Source organism: Oryx dammah, unplaced genomic scaffold (genome assembly GCF_014754425.2).
Source record: "Oryx dammah isolate SB20612 unplaced genomic scaffold, SCBI_Odam_1.1 HiC_scaffold_17, whole genome shotgun sequence".
Classification (NCBI taxonomy): domain Eukaryota; kingdom Metazoa; phylum Chordata; class Mammalia; order Artiodactyla; family Bovidae; genus Oryx; species Oryx dammah.
In genome coordinates, this window is record NW_024070201.1 from 48,535,577 (window position 1) to 48,559,125 (window position 23,549).

The 23,549-nt window shown below is 45.0% G+C and overlaps 1 pseudogene; it reads left to right on the forward strand.

The window, feature by feature from the left end:
- The first annotated feature begins 4,510 nt into the window (after positions 1-4,510).
- On the forward strand, positions 4,511-11,959 carry LOC120875943 (annotated as a pseudogene).
- Positions 11,960-23,549: the final 11,590 nt, after the last annotated feature.

The following is a 23,549-nucleotide window of genomic DNA, read 5'->3' on the forward strand; positions in this document are numbered from 1 at the left end:
ATATCATGTAGTAATGTTACCAAGTGGACCCGAAGTGAGGCCTCATGTTAGAGAAAGACTAAAAGGAGCAGTGGGAGAGAACTGGGGTGAGGGGAGATGGCTGTCTTCTGAAAGTGACATGGGGAGTCCCCACTCCTCTCACCTAAGCTTATCCATGGCCCTTCTACCAGCAACTCTCCTGAAATGCCATCTGTCTGTGGCCATTCCCTATCTCTCTTCAGCTGATTTCTGAGGAGGTGGAGAGAAGGGGCAGGAGAAGGCAGGGTAGGGAGGAATTCTTTTATGGATAAAGGACTTTCCACAGGCCAAGGAGTCTATTATCCCAGGAGTAATGAATCTGGCAAAACCCATACTTAGGCCCCTGAGGAGCCTTACTGGTCCCCATACCAAAAGATAGACAAAGCCAATGGATTGTCTACACTTAGTTTTACTACTTTTCTTGACCCATAAAGAATATCACGGATATTTTATATCCCTTCCCAATCATACATACAAGGACTGACATATTTGAGTCAGGATGGTCTTTGAAAAATAATTAGACCTTCAAATTATTCATGAAGTCACATGTCTAGAATTCTTAAAAGACTGAATTCAAGGAGCCTAAGAAATTTGAACTTTAAGGTGTAAGAGAGGAGGTTTGCAGGTCTCCCTCAGTCGAGTGTAGTGACACTGATCAGCCTGCCTGACTTGCTTTAGTGAAGCACTTGAGCCCCAGATGCTGCTACCAAGCAGCCTTTATTTGTTGGCCTCCCCAGGAGTTGTCTCAGCCTCAGAAACTTCAATGCCACATGTCTTCCAGAGCAGACCAATGCTGTGGTTATTGTGACCTAACTAAGGAGAAAGCTGAAAGGCCATTCTAGAGAGTTCTTGGAGTAGCAAAGGCTACATTGGATGTGTACCACAGTTCAATTTCTCTCTACCTTCTTTCCTTATACAGTGCATCAGTTCAGTTCAGTTCAGTCGCTCAGTCGTGTCCGACTCTTTGCGACCCCATGAATCGCAGCACGCCAGGCCTCCCTGTCCATCACCAACTCCCGGAGTTCACTCAGACTCACGTCCATCGAGTGCGTGATGCCATCCAGCCATCTCATCCTCGGTCATCCCTTTCTCCTCCTGCCCCCAATCCCTCCCACCATCAGAGTCTTTTTCAATGAGTCAAGTCTTCACATGAGGTGGCCAAAGTACTGGAGTTTCAGCTTCAGCATCATTCCTTCCAAAGAAATCCCAGGGTTGATCTCCTTCAGAATGGACTGGTTGGATCTCCTTGCAGTCCAAGGGACTCAAGAGTCTTCTCCAACACCACAGTTCAAAAGCATCAATTCTTCAGCGCTCAGCCATCTTCACAGTCCAACTCTCACATCCATACATGACCACAGGAAAAACCATAGCCTTGACTAGATGGACCTTAATTGGCAAAGTAATGTCTCTGCTTTTGAATATGCTATCTAGGTTGGTCATAATTTTTATTCCAAGGAGTAAACATCTTTTAATTTCATGGCTGCAGTCACCGTCTGCAGTGATTTTGGAGCCCAAAAAAATAAAGTCTGACACTGTTTCCACTGGTTCCCCATCTATTTCCCATGAAGTGATGGGACCAGATGCCATGATCTTCTTTTTCTGAATGTTGAGTTTTAAGCCAACTTTTTCACTCTCCTCTTTCACTTTCATCAAGAGGCTTTTGAGTTCCTCTTCACTTTCTGCCATAAGGTTGGTGTCATCTGCATATCTGAGGTTATTGATATTTCTCCCAGCAATCTTGATTCCAGCTTGTGTTTCTTCCAGTCCAGCGTTTCTCATGATGTACTCTGCATAGAAGTTAAATAAGCAGGGTGACAATATACAGCCTTGATGTACTCCTTTTCCTATTTGGAACCAGTCTGTTGTTCCATGTCCAGATCTAACTGCTGCTTCCTGACCTGTATACAGATTTCTTAAGAGGCAGGTCAGGTAGTCTGGTATTCCCATCTCTTTCAGAATTTTCCACAGTTGATTGTGATCCACACAGTCAAAGGCTTTGGCATAGTCAATAAAGCAAAAATAGATGTTTTTCTGGAACTCTCTCACTTTTTCCATGATCCAGCAGATGTTGGCAATTTGACCTCTGGTTCCTCTGCCTTTTCTAAAACCAGCTTGAACATCAGGGAGTTCACGGTTCACGTATTGCTGAAGCCTGACTTGGAGAATTTTGAGCATTACTTTACTAGCATGTGAGATGAGTGCAATTGTGTGGTAGTTTGAGCATTCTTTGGCATTGCCTTTCTTTGGGATTGGAATGAAAACTGACCTTTTCCAGTCCTGTGGCCACTGCTGAGTTTTCCAAATGTGCTGGCATATTGAGTGCAGCACTTTCACAGCATCATCTTTCAGGATTTGAAATAGCTCAACTGGAATTCCATCACCTCCACTAGCTTTCTTTGTGTGATGCTTTCTAAGGCCCATTTGACTTTCCATTCCAAGATGTCTAGCTCTAGATTAGTGATCACATCATCATGATTATCTGGGTCATGAAGATCTTTTTTGTACAGTTCTTCTGTGTATTCTTGCCACCTCTTCTTAATATCTTCTGCTTCTGTTAGGTCCATACCATTTCTGTCCTTTATCGAGTCCATCTTTGCATGAAAAGTTCCCTTGGTATCTCTAATTTTCTTGAAGAGATCTCTAGTCTTTCCCATTCTGTTCTTTTCCTCTATTTCTCTGCATTGATTGCTGAAGAAGGCTTTCTTATCTCTTCTTGCTATTCTTTGGAACTCTGCATTCAGATGCTTATATCTTTGCTTTTCTCCTTTGCTTTTCACCTCTCTTCTTTTCACAGCTATTTGTAAGGCCTCCCCAGACAGCCATTTTGCTTTTTTCCATTTCTTTTCCATGGAGATGGTCTTGATCCCTGTCTCCTGTACAGTGTCATGAACCTCATTCCATAGTTCATCAGGCACTCTATCTATCAGATCTAGTCCCTTAAATCTATTTCTCACTTCCACTGGATAATCATAAGGGCCATACAGTGAATACAGGGCTTTTTTTTTTTTAATTTGGGGGTTTTTTTGGCCATGCAGCAAAACACGTGGGATCTTGGTTCCCTGACCAGGGATCAAACCCATGCCCCCTGCAGTGGAAATGCAGAGTCTTAACCACTGGACTTCCAGGGAGCTCCCAGAGTACTCCTTAAGCATTGCTGCAAAACTAGTATTTGGTACTGTCTAACTCAGTAGCCCACTTGACTTTGCCAACAAAGGTCCGTCTAGTCAAGGCTATGGTTTTTCCAGTGGTCATGTATGGATGTGAGAGTTGGACTGTGAAGAAGGCTGAGTGCCGAAGAATTGGTGATTTTGAACTGTGGTGTTGGAGAAGACTCTTGAGTCCCTTGGACTGCAAGGAGATCCAACCAGTCCATTCTGAAGGAGATCAGCCCTGGGATTTCTTTGGAGGGAATATTGCTGAAGCTGAAACTCCAGTACTTTGGCCACCTGATGTGAAGAGTTGACTCATTGGAAAAGACTGATGCTGGGAGGGATTGAGAGCAGGTGGAAAAGGGAACAACAGAGGATGAGATGGCTGGATGGCATCACCGATTCGATGGACATGAGTCTGAGTGAACTCCGGGAGATGGTGATGGACAGGGAGGCCTGGCATGCTGTGATTCATGGGATCGCAAAAAGTCAGACACAACTGAGCAACTAAACTGAACTGAACTCAGTGGCCACTATGTACACATAACTATTGAACACTTGAACTGTAGCTGCTGTGTTGGGTCCACTGGGAGGAAGGAGGGCAAGAGGGATTCTATCTTGAAGACTCTCAGCCGTCTTAAGACAGGATGTGAATGGGGCCTGCACCCTGTTCTGGAATGAGGAAACCATCGTTAAAGAGAAACCAGGTCTCCTTGGAAACTCTCTCCTCACAGATGGAAAACAAAGATTGGAAGTAAAGGTCAAGTTGTCTCAGATTAACGATAGCACCTGTACCTGCATGTTGTAATTGTTCATTCTTCCTGCACCTGCATGTTGTAAAACTAAGTAAATTACTAACGTGTAACCAGTCAGAACTGGGGTATAAAACCAAGTCCTCAGAAAGCAGACCTTGTTGAGAATCAATTCCCCTTGGACCCACTGGCATAATAAATTGTACTCCACTGTCTTGACTGTTCTCCAAGGTGTATTTTGTGACTATGGATTCCACAACAGCTGGAGGCCTTATAAACTCACATACATTCTAGAACATGAGAAATATTAAGAAAATGCCATGGTTGATTCACAGATAGATCTACTTGGAAGCATAAGGCAAACATGAATGTCTGCTAAACAACCCCACTCAAGGTATCCTTGGATGACAGAAGAGAGGGTAGTCCTCCTAATGGACATAGCTTTGCCAGCGCACCTGGTTATCCATTGTGTGTGGTGAAAAAATCTCCACCCTGAGGGTTAAATACATACATCTGATGAGCATCAGCCAAGATTTGACTGCTGGTCAAGGGCCTGGGAGAGAAAAACTGAAGATGATATAGAGTAGAGGCATGCAGATAGGAGTAGAGCAAGGTATCTTCATAGAGCACACTAACACCCAGCAGAGCGCACCCAACTAGTGTGCCCTAACACCCATAGAGCACACTAACACCCAAGAACACTAATCAAGTAGACACTGTATGAAGATACTGCAATATTTAGCAATTTGGAAATAAGCACTTCGTGTCATATACCACTAGAAAGCAAAAGAACAATGTGCCCACAGAGTTAAGATGACTACCAGCTACCAAACTAGACTTAAGGTTATATTAAAGTCCATGACATTACTGCTGTGTCTATGAAGTTTGAGACACTGAGAAGTCAATAGAATACATACCTAGAAACCATAGGGGTGATAAATTCCCCATAGATATGAAAGATAAAAGGCACAGCCAACTATACAGCTATCTGCAAACACAAACCTGCTTTTGTAATAAGAAAGCATGACCAAATCTGCCCAGGTACATTGTTCCAATAGGTAGAAATTCTTAGATTCAGGAAATATAGATTCCATTGGAAATGGTTCAGGATAGCAAGGCCTTCAAAGGGTTAGAAAAAAATAAAACTAAGTGAAACAGTAGAGCTCTAGGAAAAGGCACTATATTTGGAAGATGAGTGACATGGAAATCCAATTTACCAAAAATCTTGGCTTCTTTAGTTTCTGCTCAACTTCATAGGTTTTTTGAGGTTCTTTATGCTGGAGAATTGATGCTTTTGAACTGTGGTGTTGGAGAAGATTCTTGGGAGTCCCTTGGACTGCATGGAGATCCAACCAGTCCATTCTAAAGGAGATCAACCCTGGGATTTCTTTGGAAGGAATGATGCTGAAGCTGAAACTCCAGTACTTTGGCCACCTCATGTGAAGAGTTGACTCACTGGAAAAGACTCTGATGCTGGGAGGGATTGGGGACAGGAGGAAAAGGGGACGATAGAGGATGAGATGGCTGGATGGCATCACTGACTCGATGGACGTGAGTCTGAGTGAACTCTGGGAGATGGTGATGGACAGGGAGGCCTGGCATGCTGCAATTCATGGGGTCACAGAGTTGGACATGACTGAGAGACTGAACTGAACTGAAGCTCTTAGGACACTTAAATCCTGTCTTAAGACACATGTCCAGATGCATTAAAGACATACCTGCTGGAATTCATCCCAGTTTTTGACTCAGCTTTAGAGAAGGACCACCAGATTGACATGGTAAGCCCTGCTGTGCCACATAAGAATGCCACATTCCAACTGCTGGAGAAATGGATAATGTTCCCTTAATACCTTCTTGACCTTAATGATAGACATCTTGAGAGCAGGGAATTTTGTTAAAAATGCTATTGTCTTCATTCTATTATCCCAAAGTTCTTAGGCCCTGGTAGAGTAGATACGAAGATTTGTGCACTGGAGCTGAAATAAGCATGTGTTCTGAAGCTTCAAGATAATGTTTCAAGGTATAGTGTCATTTTGATTTGGTACATTTAGTAAGCCCTCCATTCCTTGTCTTACTAACTTGTTCTTGGCCTTCTTGTCTGAGAAGACAAGGAGAGACTAGCCTCTCATTTCCCAGCTCAGTCACTGTACTGAGTTGTCTCTATATTGCAGTCTAGTGCCTGGTCTCTATTCAGTCACTGATCTTTGGGGCCTCTAAGTACCTTCTACATCTTGAGTTACCAGATTCTATGCCCTCAGATCTACCACGTGGTTAGTTTTATATGAAAATTTGACTGAACTTGTGTCCAGGCACCCCATGGCTCAGACATTGACGTTCTGTCTGTGGGTGTATATGGGATGAGTGGAACAGTTGAATGGCTGACACCTTCCCCAGTGCCAGTGAGCCCCATCCAATCTGCTGGAGGCCTGAGAAGAACAAAGGCTGAGTAGGAAGGAAGGAACTCCTGCCTGACCCACCTTGAGCCAGGACGTCGGCCTTGCCGTGCCTGTGGACTAACTGAAACATAGCCTCTTCTTCTTGGGTCTCGTTCCTCCAGGCTTTCAGACCAGAGTGTATGCTATAGGCTCCCTGGTTTGCAGGCTTTTGAACTTGGATTGGAACTACACATCAGCTCTCCTGTGCCTTTGACAGTTGCAGGTTAAGAATTCTCAGCCTCCACAGTTGTACAAACCAATTCCTTGTAATAGCTTTCAAATTGCTTACGCTGGTGGTCCTGCTTCCCTGCAGAAGTGAGTGATCCACACTATGACAACTACTTTAATTTGCATGCCCACAAGGAGCCCTTTCTGTTCGCTATGTCTGTTCTTGGACCTCTCAATCCAAATAAGTCCCTATTCTGAATACCCTATTCTGATTTTTTAGGCTGAGCAACTTTTGATTTACCTTTGCTCTCTTCACTGAGGACCAGTTTTGGTGGAGAGGGAACTGGGAAGAGGACTCCCAGTTTTGAGTCACAAGTTTAGTTTTCATAAAGGCATAAACACAAACTACCTGCCCTTTTTAACATATGCACTATGTATGCTATCCAAATACTGTTTTTTTATTCTTGATCTCTAGAGTTCTCTCTTTTCACCCTGTGAACTCAGACTTAAGTTAAGGAAATCTTTCACTGAGTTCAGGCACCAGTCATAAAATAGTCTCCCTATTACCCTTACCAAGGGACTTGTAATTGTCATTATCTGACACATGATTCTGCAATAGGGACACAGCCCCTGAAGTAGTCCAGTCTAAGCCTGACAAGATAAAGTCAGCATTTGAGACAGGTATCTACATGATGGAAAGTTCCCATAACATCTGTGTACAGGTACAGTGTGGGAGGTGATAGAATTGGTACTGAATGATAAACACTACCTGGAGACAAATGATTTAGTTAATGATAGAAGCATATAATCCTTGGAAATTGTGGGATTTAACAGAGGTTGGGACACACCCCCAAGGATGCACATATGATTATGATTCCAGGTAACAGGATAGCCCTGACTCATCATTAGTAAAGGTAGGAAATCAGATATCCTAGGTTTATCCCCAGAAATCAGACAGAACATGATCTCTGAGTACATACAAGTGTTATGACAACTTGGAATATGGCACCAAGATCTAAAGCCATCATTAGTTGCTCACTTCTCAATCCAATATGGTATTCTGATGGTCTGAGTCAGCACTAACCAGCTTCATGAAGAAACACCTTTTTCACCTGTAAACTAAAGAGCCATAGATTAGAGACAACTAGTCAGCAAAACATGGAGAGGAGTATTTGTTGTTCAGTTTCCATTAAACAGATGAATCATTATGCATCCCTTGTGGAGGGGTCATTAGGGTATGAAGAGAAGAATCAGATGTGTTTCTTCTAATTCTGCCCTCTTCAGGTGTGCAGTTAAGTCCCTTCATGGAAACAGATTAAGCTGCTTTCTTCACATTGATCAAGCTAGAAAAACAAGCACAACAGGATTCCTATGCTACACCAGGAGCTTTTGGATGCCTTGAAACTATGGACTGTTAAAGTTCCAGTTTCAGGTACCAAAGTGCAAGGTTTTAAATGTTCGATACAGGATACAGGATGCTTGGGGCTGGTGCATGGGGATGATCCAGAGAGATGATATGGGGTGGGAGGTGGGAAGGGGATTCAGGATTGGGAGCTTGTATACACCCGTGGTGGATTCATGTCAATGTATGGCAAAACCAATACAGTAGTGTAAAGTAAAATAAAGTAAAAATAAAATTAAAAAAAAAAAGAATGCACCTATTAAATTCAGCAGGTTAAATAAATGTATATACATACAAAAAAATAATTCAAAGAGGCAACAACCGATCTGAAAAAATCTATCTATCTCTAATAAAAATAGAACAATTACAATAAATAAATAAATAAAATAAAAATAAATGGAACCTGGATAAACATGAACGTTGTCTTTGAGGGCAAGGATAGAGTCTTTTTGAACACTGGCAGACACTAGTAGAGAAGATGACTGCTTACAAGAGGTATTCTGTCAGAGGGATGGATGTTTATGGAAGTTATTGAACATCCAGGGTGAAGGGCGATTCTTTAAAAATGAGGAGTCATCTGCGGTGGTCAAGCCAGAAACACCTCCCCTTGTCTGAGCTGTGTTGAGCACCCCATTTGTCCTGAGGGACTTTCAGCTGCCCCCAAAGTCTGAGAGTCCAGTTCCTGCTCAGAGCAAAGATGACAAAAGCTCAAGGAGCATCTGGTAAGAAAAAATGTTTGCTTACAAACAGGAAAATCAGATATTATCAGTGGTAGAGCTCGGACAGTGAAGATATCTGAAGGCCAGGTCCAAGAAGAGACAAAAGTTCTGAAAACTTAAGGCAAAAATGGCTGATAAATATGTCAGTAAACCTACTAAATCAAATATATAACAATGGGAATAGCTATTCCCTTAAAACATGATAAATTAGCTAAGGTGTATCAATCACTAAAACTCTGAGGATAAAACTCTGCCATTGTTACCAATTAAAGATGACCCCCAACATCAATGTTATGACATTAAACCAAGCATTTCACCTTAAAAATAGTAAAAATAAAACTACAGAAAAGACAAAGCAAGATGCTAACATGCCCAAGAAACCTGTGCTTGGATTTTTTGTGGCCAAGTTGTTCAGTCCAAGATTAATTCTTAAGTAAAAGATGAGAGTTCTGCAACAACCAAGAAACTTTCAGCCAGTCTTTAAATTCACAAAACCTCAGCCTGTAGACACTAGCAGTGTAACAGTGAAAAATGATAGAACCTCTCATGATGACTGCAACTAAAGTTGGGAGCACCACATATCAGAGCAGACAACTTGTGCTACCTCCTTTTTTTTATTATGATATTTATATTACATTGTGTATATATATATTTGCATAATTTGCATACTGCCATTTGCCAGAATCCCAAAAGTATGCAAGTGAAAGACAAACAAACCATTCCATTGACAAAAAAATAATTTTGGATTAAATGGATAAATCCAACCCTGGATCCCCTAGCCTATTGTAGTCCGAGAGCAAACTAATCTTTTCCTTTATGAATTACTGATTCCTCATGCAGAGGTTTTGTTTTGTTTTGTTTTTTGTTTTTTGTTTTTTGTTTTTGCCTAATTCTTTTTTTTTTAATTTATTTTTTATTTTACTTTACAATTCTGTATTGGTTTTGCCATACATTGACATGAATCCACCACGGGTGTACATGCATTCCCAAACATGAACCCCCGTCCCACCCCCCTCCCCACAACATCTCTCTGGGTCATCCCCGCGTACCAGCCCCAAGCGTGCCAAATCCTGCATCGGACATAGAGTGGCAATTTGGTTCTTACATGATATTATACATGTTTCAATGCCATTCTCCCAAATCATCTCACCCTCTCCCTCTCCCACTGAGTCCAAAAGTCCGCTATACACATCTGTGTCTTTTTTGCTGTCCTGCATACAGGGTCATCAAGTCACCACAGTGGAGCCTGATACACAGTGGGTGCTCAGTGTTAGTCCCCACCTCTCCCCTATTCTTGTATTCCCCCTCTTGCAGATTTCCTGAAGTCTTATTTGAGAACCGTGCTTTATATTTCCCCCTTTCAGTCCCATCACACTCACTTTAGACACCGAGCTAGATACAGAAACTAAGTTTGTGTAAAATACGTTGATACACATGAACAGACTTTATTTCGGCTATGATGTGTGAACTAATGGTTGACTTTCAACATTTGCATTTTATCTCACAAAGGTGTATGTTCAAATAATTTTTGTCTCAATTCATGTAGCTATTTAAACTGGGGTACCCTTGGACTGAGCAATCTGTATCCCAATTCTCTAAAAAGTCTTAGTTTCTTTTTTAAATCTAACTTACAAGAGGAGAAGTTCTTTTAGGTGAACTTTGGTATGTGGTTGAGCTTTGTAACTGTTTTGTTCTCCATGAAAACAAACATATTTGCCATATTTTTTCGAGAGTATTGTTGTTTTAAACAAAAGATGCTGTTACTTCATGTCGATACAAAATGTTTTGGTCTCACTTCTGTTAAACCTTTTAAATAAGTGCCAAGTTATTAATTGAAGACACTTTGCAATCAGTTGAAAATAGTATTGTTTCATTTGATGGGTTTTGTGTCATCTTTATTCCTGTTACTATTAAACTATTCAGGATAGTCATTCCTTCCTCCTTTTGGATGAATGTGTATCTCTCCTGGCTATACCAGCTTGGAAAAAAGCTTGCCTCTGCTCCTACATGTGGCAATCAAGGGGGGATGAGAATGATGACTCTCGTGGTTCTCTGTAGCGCTGAGCAAAAATCTCCCCCTCCTGCCCCATTTTATCTACCCAGTGAAGAAACCGGATTGATTTTACACCTAATCAATAAAGGGAACAGATACTATGTAAATTGACATAGAAAAGAATAATCTCCTTCCCTAAAAAAAAAAAAAAAAGAAGAAGAAGAAGTTACCACAGTAATACCCAAGACACCATGAAACAAGGCCTCAAGATATGTCTACCAATGTTACAGTTTGGAAAGGGCCTTGAGATATAGAGTTATCACAAATACAGTTTCATCTGGTATCAAAACAGGTGCTTCTCAGGACATAAGACACTTATCAAGAAGCATAGCAGCTGAAATGGTAGCCAGGCCTGCTTTGTTTTCTAATACTAAATAGAAAAGTCAAAAAGCATTGACCAGTACAGACATACCATGGTGAAAAGAATTTATAGTAGATGGACTCAACCCAAATAAACTGTGGAGAAGAGAAAAGCTCATCAGAGTGGAAAACTGGCAAAGGAAAAGTGTGAAAAGGCTTCCGAGTTCAGTAGCCACCCAGCCTGAGCCCAAAGCACAAAGTGAAAAGTCAGTTGGGACCTCCTGGACTACCATAGCAGAAGATTAAAAAAAAAAAACAAACCCTTTACGATATTTTCTAAATGCCTAAACCTGATTAATAAGAGATGTCCAAGAAGTGGTAGTATTGGTTACACTGAAAGACCTAATTAAAAATATACCAGATGTCAAAAAGAAGTTTGTTAGATATTGGATATGCCTCACATGTACTGAAACCATTCAAGTCCTACTGAAAATATTGTCACAATCTGAGAAGGCCATTCTGGCAGGAGTTCAGCCTATTGAAGAGATGCAACATGGAGTTGTTGACATTCTGACAGTAAAGAAGTCAAGTTAGATTTGGACCAAACATTGAGGTTTGTGCAACCAAGAAACAAATTCAAGAAGCCATCATTGACAATGTTGACCTAGGATCAGAAAAACCAGAAATGGAAAATAAGCATCCTAGAAAAGTGGTATTTCAAGACTGAAAATGACCTAGATGACAGATATTCAACCAATGATGTTAAAACTCCCAATACAGATATTATTGCAGAATGCTTAAATATGTGTCTGCTACTCCATACTTGCAAAGTGTAGAGAAGGGTGCAGTTTGATGGGACAAATTTTGCATTTAGAGTGCTAAAGTTTCTAACACTGGTTAGACGTTCAAGGTCTTCAAGGGACTTCTAAATTGCTAGACATGTTAAATGACCGTTACCCATAAATTTTCAAGAGTTAACAGAGTTGGGACAGAGTTGATGCTGTATCATATGCTGCATTGTACCCAGAGCCTGGCCAGAGAGAAAAGAAGTGAAGCTCTGATAAACACTAGGGTTGTATTTTTCAAGGGGGTTTTGTTGGTTTGCTGTGGCTTCATATATCCTTTAGGTTAAGAGTTGCCAGGTACTTAAGTATTCACAGTAGTCAGTGCTTTTACTAGTGTTCACTCTGTAGCAGCTGTTGACCTCTGTCCTTTGGAAAAGCAATTCTACCTTATTGATTTTAATAGACTGAGTTTCTCTCTAAGGTAAGTTTTGTCAAGGCACTTAGCTTGCTTTGTCACCTAGTTCTAGTAACCCCTATTGCTATGGTCTCCTCTGTCCTTGGGACCTTGCCCCTAGTTCTTGTCACTATCCAGCAATGCCAGCAGGTCGGCAACCTGTAGTCTCTTGGCCTCTTATTGTAGCCAAAGTCACCAAGAAGGATAATTAACTAAATACTCCATTTCTAAGAGAAGATACTTTTGGATAAGAAAAGACGTGCATAAACCTAGTTGGTATTCAGAACCTTAAGTCTTAGTTCCTTTAAGTTCCGTTTCAAATCTGACTATCTAAAATGTTAAAACTTTACTTTTATTGCTTCATTTGATATAATTGATAGACTATTGTTCACTTAGTCATGTCTGACATTTTGCAATCCCATGGACTACAGCACACCAGCTCTTCCCTATGCTTGTTTCCCAGATTTTGCTCACACTCACATCCACTGAGTGGATGATGCCATCCAACAGTCTCATCCTCTATCACCCGCCTCTCCTCCTGCCCTCTGTCTTTCCAGCATCAGGGTCTTTTCCAATGAGTCAGCTCTTCACCTCGTGTGTTAGAGGTGTGGAAGCTTCAGCCCTTCCAATGAATATTCAGGGTTGATTTCCTTTACGATTGACTGGTTTGATCTTCTTGCAGTCCGAGGGACTCTCAAGAGTCTTCTCCAGCACCACAGTTTGAAAGTATCAATCCATTGGCACTCAGCCTTCTTTATGGTCCAACTCTCATATCCATACACAAACTGGAAACAAACTAAGATCATTCTATTGTTTTTGAGATTGCACCCAAGTACTGCATAATCTTGCTGATTATGACTACTCCATTTTTTCTAAGGGAGTCTTGCCCACAAGAGTAGTTATCACAGTAGTAGATATAATGGTCATCTGAATGAAATTTGCCTGTTTCCATCCATTTTAGGTCATTTATTCCTTAAAATGTCAACATTCACTCTCACCATCTGCTGTTTGACCACACTTCACCTGATTCATGGACCTAACATTCCAGCTTCCTATGCAGTACTATTCTTTACAGCATACTTACTTCCACCAGATACAACCACAACTGGGCATCATTTTCACTTTGGCTCAGCCTCTTCCCTCTTTCTGGAACCATTTCTCCATACTTCTCTCCAGAAGCATATTAGACATCTACTGACCTCGTGGGCTCATCTTTAACTGTCATATGTTTTTAGCTTACATACTATTCATGGGGTTCTCAAGGCAAGAATGCTGACATGGTTTGCCATTCTCTTCTCCAGGGACTGTGTTTTATCAGAACTCTCCATCCATGACCCATCTGTCTTAGGTGGCCCTACACAGCATGGCTCATAGTTTGAGTTACACAAAGCTGTGACTCTATGTGATCCTTTTGGTTAGTATTCCTTGATTACAGTTTTCATTCGTTTGCCCTATGATGGATGAGGATTAGAGGCCCATGCAAGCTTCCTGATGGGATGGACTCACTGTGGGGAAAACTGGGTCATGCTCTGTTGGACAGGGCCATGATCAGTAAATCGTTAATCCAATTTTATGCTTATGGGTGGGGCTGTGCTCCCTCCCTATAGTTTGACCTAAGGAAGCCCAGTCCTAAAGTTTGCAGTCCCTGTGGTAGGCTACAGGCACTATGGTAGGGGTAGTGGCAACCTCCTCCAAGAAGACTTATGCCAGCATCCCACACGCCCTGTAGCCCTGCTACTTCCAGTGCCACTGACCCCACAGCAGGTGACTGTTGACCCACACCTCTGCCAGAAACTTCGAAACACATGCAAGTCTAACTCAGTCTCTTGTGGGGTCACTGCTCCTTTCTCTTCAGCCCTGGTGCAAACAAAGCTTTGTTTGTGCCAAGCGTCTGCTTCCCCAGGCCTGTGGGAGATCTGTAATCAAATCTCCCTGACCTTCAAAAGTCGGATTCCCTGGGGATTCCCAGTCCCTTTGTGAGATCCCCAGATTGGGAAGTCTGAGGGAGGCCTAGAACTTTCACTGCAGTGTGAGAACTTCTTTGGTATAATTGTTCTCTAGTTTGTGGATTACCCATAAAGGACCTAAGCTACTCCATTTTGTTAACAGAAAAACTCCATTTTGTAAGGTTCCAGGAAAAGAGCCTTTGGAAATCCCCTGACCTCACCCCACCACCCACGAGCCAATCGGACCCCAGACCAGAATCTCCTGACTTAACATTCAGGAACTCGTGGTCTACCTTGGTAATAGGGACCAATCAAAAACCAACACACAACCCTTCGAAAGAAAGTGACCAATCAGATGTCCCCCTATGTAGAAATACTGTTTTTTCCATGAACACTCCCTATATAAACAATGTAACCCAAAACCCAGGGCTCCTCCCTATAGCCGCTGCGTTGGTATCTGTGGGAGCCCCAGCCTGAGCTTGGTAATAAAAACTCTCTTGCTTCTGCATCGGATATCAGCTCCCTGGTGGTCACTGGGAGATTTCACGACTTGGGCATAACATTTGGCGGCTTGTCCGGGATCTCCCACCGGCTCCACGGGAAGACTGATCCAGAGAGTCATCTGCAGCCGGTAAGCTTTTTTCTGTCTTTCTTTTCATTCTGTCTTTCTTTTCATTTCTGGCAGGGCCTATTTTCTGAGACCAGTATACAACTCAGGCGGATGCGCTGACGAGTCACCGGTGGGGGTCGTTGGGAGACGTCCCCGACCCTGGCGGGGGGGACGGAGTGCCCCTGTTCTCTGTAGATGATAGCGGGTCGCTCCCGCTGAATGGCCGGAGGTCGTTGTCGTTTGGTTTTACCTCTGGACTCCTGAAGGTGTATTTCTCCTGTTTCTCAGTCTGTGTGGCTGTTCGTATTGTCTGTGTTAATTTACCAACATCTGACTGATCCCAGGACAATGGGGCAATGCCATTCTAGCCCACACCTCTATCCTTGGTTACTGATAATTTTAAGGTCAAGATGCGTGCTCATGACCTCAGTGTAGAAATTAAAAGGAATGAATTAATCACTTTTTGCACCGCAGAATGGCCGACTTTCCATGTAGGCTGGCCCTCAGAAGGCACCTTTGACTTGGGAACTGTACACCGAGTCCGGGATATCATCTTCCGACCATGGATCGGACACCCTGACCAAGTTCACTATATCATAGTATGGGAAAATATCATGTTGCGCCCCCTTCTTAGGTAAAACCTTTTTTGCCTCAACAGGGATTTTCTGCCGCTCAGGTGGTGACACGTGTAGGAAAGAACCTGAAGAATCCCAAGGAACCTGAACCAATGGCGCCACTATACCCTATCTTGCAGGGGGGAACAGAAGAAGAACTTCTCTTTCCTCCCCCTTACCAACCCCCTGAACCGCCACCGGCCCCCTCCATTCCTTCACCCAGGGACAAAACACAGGGTGGGGGGCGGGGCCCACACAAAATACTCGCCATCAGCGAGCCAGGTCCCCAGAGGGGCCGGCAGACTCAACCGTTACCCTCCCCTTATGAGTGACCAGCCCCCCTGATGAGGCAGGAAACCAACCTCATCAATACTGGCCCTTTTCCACTAGTGACCTATATAACTGGAGATCACAAAATGCTAAGTTCTCAGACAACCCTAGAGATTTAACCAATCTTCTAGAAACTGTGCTTTTTACTCATCAGCCCACCTGGGACAACTGCCAACAGCTGCTCCAGATTCTCTTCACCACAGAAGAGAGAGAAAGAATACAGAATGAGGCCCGTAAAAGGGTCCCAGGGACAAATGGAGAACCCACCACTAATATAGATGAAATTAACACCTCTTTTCCTTTATCGCAACCCAACTGGGATTACAATATGGCACAAGGTAAGGAGAGGCTCCAGGTCTACCGCCAGACTCTTTTGGGGGTGGGGGGGGCGGGGCTTAAGGCAGCTTCACGGAAACCTACTAACCTAGCTAGAGTAGGAGATGTTCAGCAGGGCCCCACCGAGAGTCCAGCTGCCTTCTTGGAAAGGCTGATGGAGGCCTTTAGACAATACACTCCCATGGATCCAGAAGCAGAAGGCACTCAGGCTGCTTTGATAATGCATTTTGTCAACCAGGCGGCCCCCAACATTAGGAAGAAGTTACAAAAACTAGAACGCCTGGGTGAAAAGAGTATCCAGGATTTAATAACAGTAGCAGAAAGAGTCTACAACACCCGAGAAACCCCCGAGGAAAAACAAGCCAAAGCGGTAGATCGCCAAACCCATAACATGGCACGCATCCTGCTGGCTGCAACAGTTCCTGACTCGGGAGAGAGGGAGCGCCAGTTGCGCCGCCTGGCTGCTGAAGGTAAGAGCCGTCCCCATACACAACCAGCATTAGGGAAAAACCAATGTGCATGTTGTAAAGAGAAAGGACATTGGGCCAAGGAATGCCCTAAGAAAAAGAAGGGACCACGAAAGACCCCCATCCTGGCCGTCGAAGAACTGAGCGATTAGGGAGGATGAGGTTCGGTGCCCCTCCCCGAACCCAGGGTAAACCTAAGAGTGGAGGGGACCCCAATTGACCTCCTTGTCGATACAGGGGCTCAATATTCAGTTTTGCTAGAGCCCCAGGGAAAACTGGCCAGAAAGACCTCTTGGGTGCAGGGGGCTACTGGAATGAAACAATACCAATGGACTACCCAAAGATCAGTGGACTTGGGTGCAGGCTGGGTATCCCACTCTTTCATGGTCATTCCGGAACACCCCTTCCCTTTGTTGGGAAGAGACCTGTTGACCAAAATGGGGGCCCAGATTCATTTCCTCCTGGGGGAAACTAAAATACTGGACCAGTCGGGCAGACGGATCCAAGTACTGACCATTCAATTAGAAGATGAATATTGGCTGCACCAGAAACCTATACTGCCCCCGGTAGACATTTGAAAATGGCTAGATGAATTCGAGGCATGGGCCAAGACAGGGGGAACCGGTTTTGCTGGACACCACCCTCCTGTATACGTAGATCTCAAGCCAGGGGCCGACCCCATCCGGCCCCATGACCCTGGAGGCCTGACAGGGGATCACCCCCCATATCTGCAGGCTCCTAGCCCAGAAAATCTTGAGACCCTGCCAGCTGGCCTGGAACACCCCCTTGCTCCCTGTCAAAAAACCAAATTCTCGTGACTATCAGCCAGTGCAGGATTTACGAGAAGTCAACCGCTGAGTTTTAGATATTCACCCTACTGTGCCGAACCCATACAACCTCCTGAGCTCTCTCCCATCGGACCATCACTGGTATACGGTCTTATATTTAAAGGATGCTTTCTTCAGCCTCCCCCTGGCGTCCAAGAGCCAGGACCTTTTTGCTTTTGAATGGTCTGACCCGGAAGAAGGAATCAACGGCCAGCTGACCTGGACCCAGCTGCCAAGGGATTTAAGAATTCTCCCATCATCTTCGATGAGGCCCTCCATGAGGATCTGGGTGAGTTCAGACAACAACACCCCCAACTAACCTTGTTACAATATGTAGATGACCTCTTAATTGCAGCAAAGGACCAACAGACTTGCCTTATGGGCACCCGAGAACTATTGCGGACCCTTGGAAAATTAGGGTACTGAGCCTCAGCCAAAAAGGCTCAGATATGCCAACCAGAGGTCACCTACTTAGGGTATGTATTAAAGGAAGGACAGAGATGGCTGTCAGAGGCACAAAAGGAGATGGTACTTAAAATCCCTACCCCAGATTCACCTCGAAGGGTGAGAGAATTTTGGGGGTCTGCTGGGTTCTGCCATCTTTGGATCCCAAATTATGCGGAACTGGCTAAACCCTTATATGAAGCCACAAAAAGTACCACCCTTTTCAGTTGGACGGAGCAGATGGAGACCACTCTCAAGGCCCTGCTGTCAGCCCCCACCCTAGGGTTGCCTGACATTACAAAACCCTTTCTCCTGTATGTAGATGAAAAACAAGGAGTGGCAAAAGGGGTACTGATGCAGCATCTGGGACCTTGGAAGCGGCCAGTGGCTTACTTGTCTAAACGCCCAGACCCCGTGGCATCAGGCTGGCCCCCATGCCTCCACATGATTGCAGCAGTGGCCCTAATGGTCAAGGATGCAGATAAACCAACACGGGCAAGAGTTGCATATCACCGCCCCCCACGCCATTGAGGGCATCCTAAAACAACCCCCAGATGGGTGGATCAGCAACGCTCGGCTGACCCACTACCAGGGATTACTGCTAAACCCCTCCAGAATCATCTTTCTGCAGCCTACTGCTCTCAATCTGGCTACACTGCTTCCTAACCCGGATTTGGAAGCCCCGATCCATGACTGCAGCGACATACTAGCCCAAGTACATGGAACGCGAGAGGACTTGCAAGATCGCCCTCTAGCGGATGCTGAAGTTACCTGGTATACGGATGGAAGCAGTTTCGTCTGAGATGGGCTCAGGTATGCAGGGGCAGCCGTAACCACAGAAACCCAAATCGTGTGGGCGGAAGCACTACCTCCGGGCACTTCGGCTCAAAGGGCTGAACTAATCGCCCTAACAAAAGCCCTCCAGTTGGGGAAGGACAAAAAACCTAACATCATTACCGATAGCCGATATGCCTTTGCTACTGCCCAGATACACGGAGCCATCTACAGAGAGAGAGGCCTCCTAACGGCCGAGGGTAAAACAATCAAAAATAAAGAAGAAATAAAAGCCCTCCCCTCGGCATTGTGGCTTCCTAAAAAACTAGCCATAATACACTGCCTGGGACACCAAAAGTCAGACACCCTGACCTCAAAGGGAAACAATTTGGCAGACAGAGCAGCCCAAGGCACCGTGATAGAAGCCACCCTTCAATTGCCCGACCCCAGGAGCCCTGTTCTGCCAGCTTTACCCAACTACTCACCAACAGACTTCGACTGGATAAAAGGTTTGCCTACGACCCAACAACTGGCCGGGTGGTGGAAGGCAGCGGACAGCTCCCTGATCCTCCCGGAGGAACTAGGAAAGCAGGTGTTACTGAGGATGCATCACGCCACTCACCTGGGAACCCGCAAGATGCAGGACCTGATTAGACATGCCAAGATTACCATGAGAGACGTCAGATCGACGATAGAAAATATCGTATCAACCTGCAAGGCCTGCCAGCTCACCAACGCTGCCCGTCATCCAGCCAACCACCGGTCTAGAGAACGCGGGAGTCGAACAGGAGCATACTGGGAGGTGGACTTCACTGAGGTAAAACCAGGTAAATATGGATGCAAATATCTACTGGTATTCATAGATACCTTCTCAGGGTGGGTAGAAGCTTTCCCCACCAAGAGAGAAACAGCACAAGTGGTGGCCAAAAAGCTGATTGAAGACATCTTGCCGCAGTTCGGGTTTCCTGCACAGGTGGGGTCGGACAATGGGCCAGCCTTCGTATCTCAGGTAAGCCAAGGGGTAGCCCGGGCTTTGGGGGCTAGATGGAAGTTACATTGCATTTATAGGCCCCAGAGCTCAGGACAAGTAGAGAGGATGACTAGAACACTCAAAGAAACAACAAAACTAGTTGCTGAGACTGGTGGGGACTGGGTGGCTCTCCTCCCCTTTGCCCTATACTGGGTGCAAAATTCTCCCTACCAACTAGGACTTACCCCCTTCAAAATTATGTATGGGATACTTCCCCCCCCAATAATTCCTAACCTAAATAGAGGTGCTAAAAGAGATAGATGATCAAAGATTACTCTTTTGTCTCCGGTCCTTACAATACTCCCACAGGGACACGTGGAAGAGGCTCAAGGTATTATATGAATCAGGCCCACCACCTAAACCCCACCGCTACCGGCCAGGAGACTGGGTGTATGTGCGCCGCCATCATCAAGAGACACTAGAGCCCAGGTGGAAAGGGGCCTTCCTAGTTGTCTTGACACCCACTGCTCTCAAGGTTGACGGCCTATCTACTTGGGTTCACTACACTCACATATGGCCTGCGGACCTGTTCGCCCTAAGGGAAGAATTCCTCCCCCAATGGAAGACCAAGCTGGACAAAACAAATCCACTCAAACTCAAGCTACAAAGGCGATCAAAGTACTGTTTATACCGTTGTCTCTATGGCTTAGTGCTGCCGCTAACCCTCGTCAACCAATGAACCTGACTTGGATGATTCTAAGCACAACTACGGGAGAAGTAATTAACTCCACCTCGGCCATTCATCCCAAAAACACCTGGTGGCTGGACTTGGAATTTGACCTTTGTCTTCTGGCCGCGGGATCGTGGGACATTGGCAAATGGGAGGTAAAGAAGCCCGGCAAGTCCGAATGTGGGGCTGGCATTGATAGGTGTAATACTTGGCCCCCCACTAACTCAGGGCCTGGGTGCAGCCACTACATCCAACGGGCAAGCTTATGGGAAACACCCTTCTATGTGTGCCCCAGACGGAGACGGGACCGGGCGACCATCAATAACTGCGGGGGGGCTGATAAGTTTTATTGCGCCGATTGGGGATGTGAGTCAACGGGGACGATCAATTGGGAGCCCCCTGCTCGTGGGGACTTGATAACCTTGGGTCACGTTCCAGGGCCCACTGGGTCAACTGGGGGACATGGAAGGGGGTCCCTCATAACTGGGCCTTGTATGAACTTTCTTTGCAATCTGGTGAGGCTAAAATTCTCAACTGAAGGAAAAAAGTTCCCCGGTTGGGAAGCCAGACAATCCTGGGGCCTCCAGGATATAGCCTCCTGGCTATATCAGCCAGGATATGACAATGGGTCGCTGTTCACCGTCAGGTAGAATGTAGGACCCATACAGATCATCCAAATCAGGGCATAGGGCCCAATTCAGTCCTAGTGCCATGAGAGCCTACCCACAACCCCATTCGGCCCGCCCACACCCCCCCTCGAGAACCTACCCAAACACCTGCCAGGCCCTACATTACTAATACAAGCAACTCCCCTCAAGTTAGCCTTATGGGACCTAACATTAAGGACGATCAGGACCCATTATTTAATATGATAATCAACTCCTATCAGGTCCTAAATTCCACTCGCCCAGACCTGACTGGCAGTTGCTGGTTATGTTATGACATCAAACCCCCCTATTATGAAGGTATAGCTGTCCCGGGAGTTTACATTCAAACCAAAAACCACAGAGCTTGCCGATGGCAGCAGAAAGGAGATGCCAAATTAACCCTCCAACGAGTAACCAGGTGAGGCCTTTGCATAGGAAATGTCCCGCCAAACTACCAACACCTCTGCAATTCTACAGATTCTATAGTGACAACCGGGTACCTGGTGCATCCCCAGGAAAATTGGTGGGCCTGCTCCACAGGCTTAGCCCCTTGTATTCCCGGGCAGGTGCTAAATAACTCCAAAGATTCCTGCATATTGGTACTATTAGTCCCCCAACTGTTCTATCACTCCAATGATGAAATCCTCCTGAAACTAGAAGCTTCACACCGGTCCAAGAGAGAGCCAGTCTCAGCCTTAACCCTCACAGTCCTACTGGGGTTAGGGACAGCTGGGGCAGGAACTGGGGTATCCTCTTTAATAGTGCAGAATCAACACTACTCTAGCCTAAGAGCAGCCATTGATCTTGATATCGGAAGACTAGAAAGCTCAATCAGCCACCTCCAAGAGTCACTGAGTTCTCTGGTGGAAGAAGTGCTGCAGAATAAAAGGGGATTGGATTTGGTTTTTCTCCAATGGGGGGGCCTATGTGCTGCATTAGGAGAAGAATGTTGCTTTTATGTGAATCACTCGGGGGTAGTCGGGGAGCCCCTGGCCAAGATAAGAGAAGGGCTGAGTCAGAGAAAAAGAGAAAGAGAAATGTCTCAAACCTGGTTTGAATCCTGGTTCAATTCATCCCCCTGGTTCGCAACTCTCATATCCTCCTTGGTGGGGCCCCTGATTATCTTGTTACTACTGCTCACCTTCGGGCCATGCTTACTAAACAAATTGGTGGCCTTCATTAAAAGCTGCATCAACACGGTGTAGCTCATGGTACTCAGATCCCAATATGCGGCCCTACCAACAGTCCCCTTAGCAGGAGACAATATAGAGCTGACCCCAGACCCACGATTGGGTCTGTCCTAGATCCTAGAGAAGGGCGGAATGAAGGACCTAAGCTACTCCATTTTGTTAACAGAAAAACTCCATTTTGTAAGGTTCCAGGAAAAGAGCCTTTGGAAATCCCCTGACCTCACCCCACCACCCACGAGCCAATCGGACCCCAGACCAGAATCTCCTGACTTAACATTCAGGAACTCGTGGTCTACCTTGGTAATAGGGACCAATCAAAAACCAACACACAACCCTTTGAAAGAAAGTGACCAATCAGACGTCCCCCTACGTAGAAATTCTTTTTTTCCCATGAACACTCCCTATATAAGCAATGTAACCCAAAACCGGGGCTCCTCCCTATAGCCGCTGCATTGGTATCGGTGGGAGCCCCAGCTCGAGCTTGGTAATAAAAACTCTCTTGCTTTTGCATCGGACATCGGCTCCCTGGTGGTCATTGAGAGATTTCACGACTTGGGCATAACACCCACACAGCACTCTCTAGTGGGGCTAATGGTGACCTCCTCCCAGAGGACTAACACCACACCCCACACCTCTGAAGACTGCTGCTGCCAGTCGCCCTGGTCCCAGAGGCAGGCCACTGCTGACTCGTGCCTCCACGGGAGACCCTCAAACAGTCACAGGCAAATCTGGCTCAGTCTCTTGCAGGAGTTACTGCTCCTTTCCCTGGGTCTTGGTGCACATAAGGTTTTGTCTGTGCCCTCTGAGAGTCTGGTGGGTATTAGATTTGATTTTAAATGTGATTGCACCCCTCCTATAGCAATTTTTTGACTTCTGCTTTGCCCTTGGACATGAGGCTATCTTTTTTTGGTGGGTTCCAACATCCTCCTATCCATGGTTGTTCAGCAGCTAGTTGCCAATTTTGGTGTTCTCGCAGGAGAAGATGAGCACACATCCTTGTACTCTACCATCTTGCCTCAACCCAAATTTGTCTGTATTTTCCAAGGGGGTAGATGAACACAAGTGGCCGCTGCTGTTATAGAATATATATAGACTATTAGGATGGGCTGACAGCAGTAACATACAATATTTAGTGTCCTTCTAGTCTATGTAGAATTTCTAAAGTACTTAAAATTGATTTCTTCCTTAAAAAATAAACACTGTTAAGTAATGTCTCCTAAAACATGATAGTCATCCACAGTAAGTAGGTCTCTTTTCCCCACATAAACACCAGTAAGATTGTTTTGAAAGTCTCTAAACTAATACTTAAGATGGCATACATCCTTTACCAACTCTTACAGTTTCAAAGAATTTGATCACTGTGAAATGTTAGCATTAAAACTGCATAATATGGATGGGTTAAAAACATTTCTGTTCATTAATTCCATTT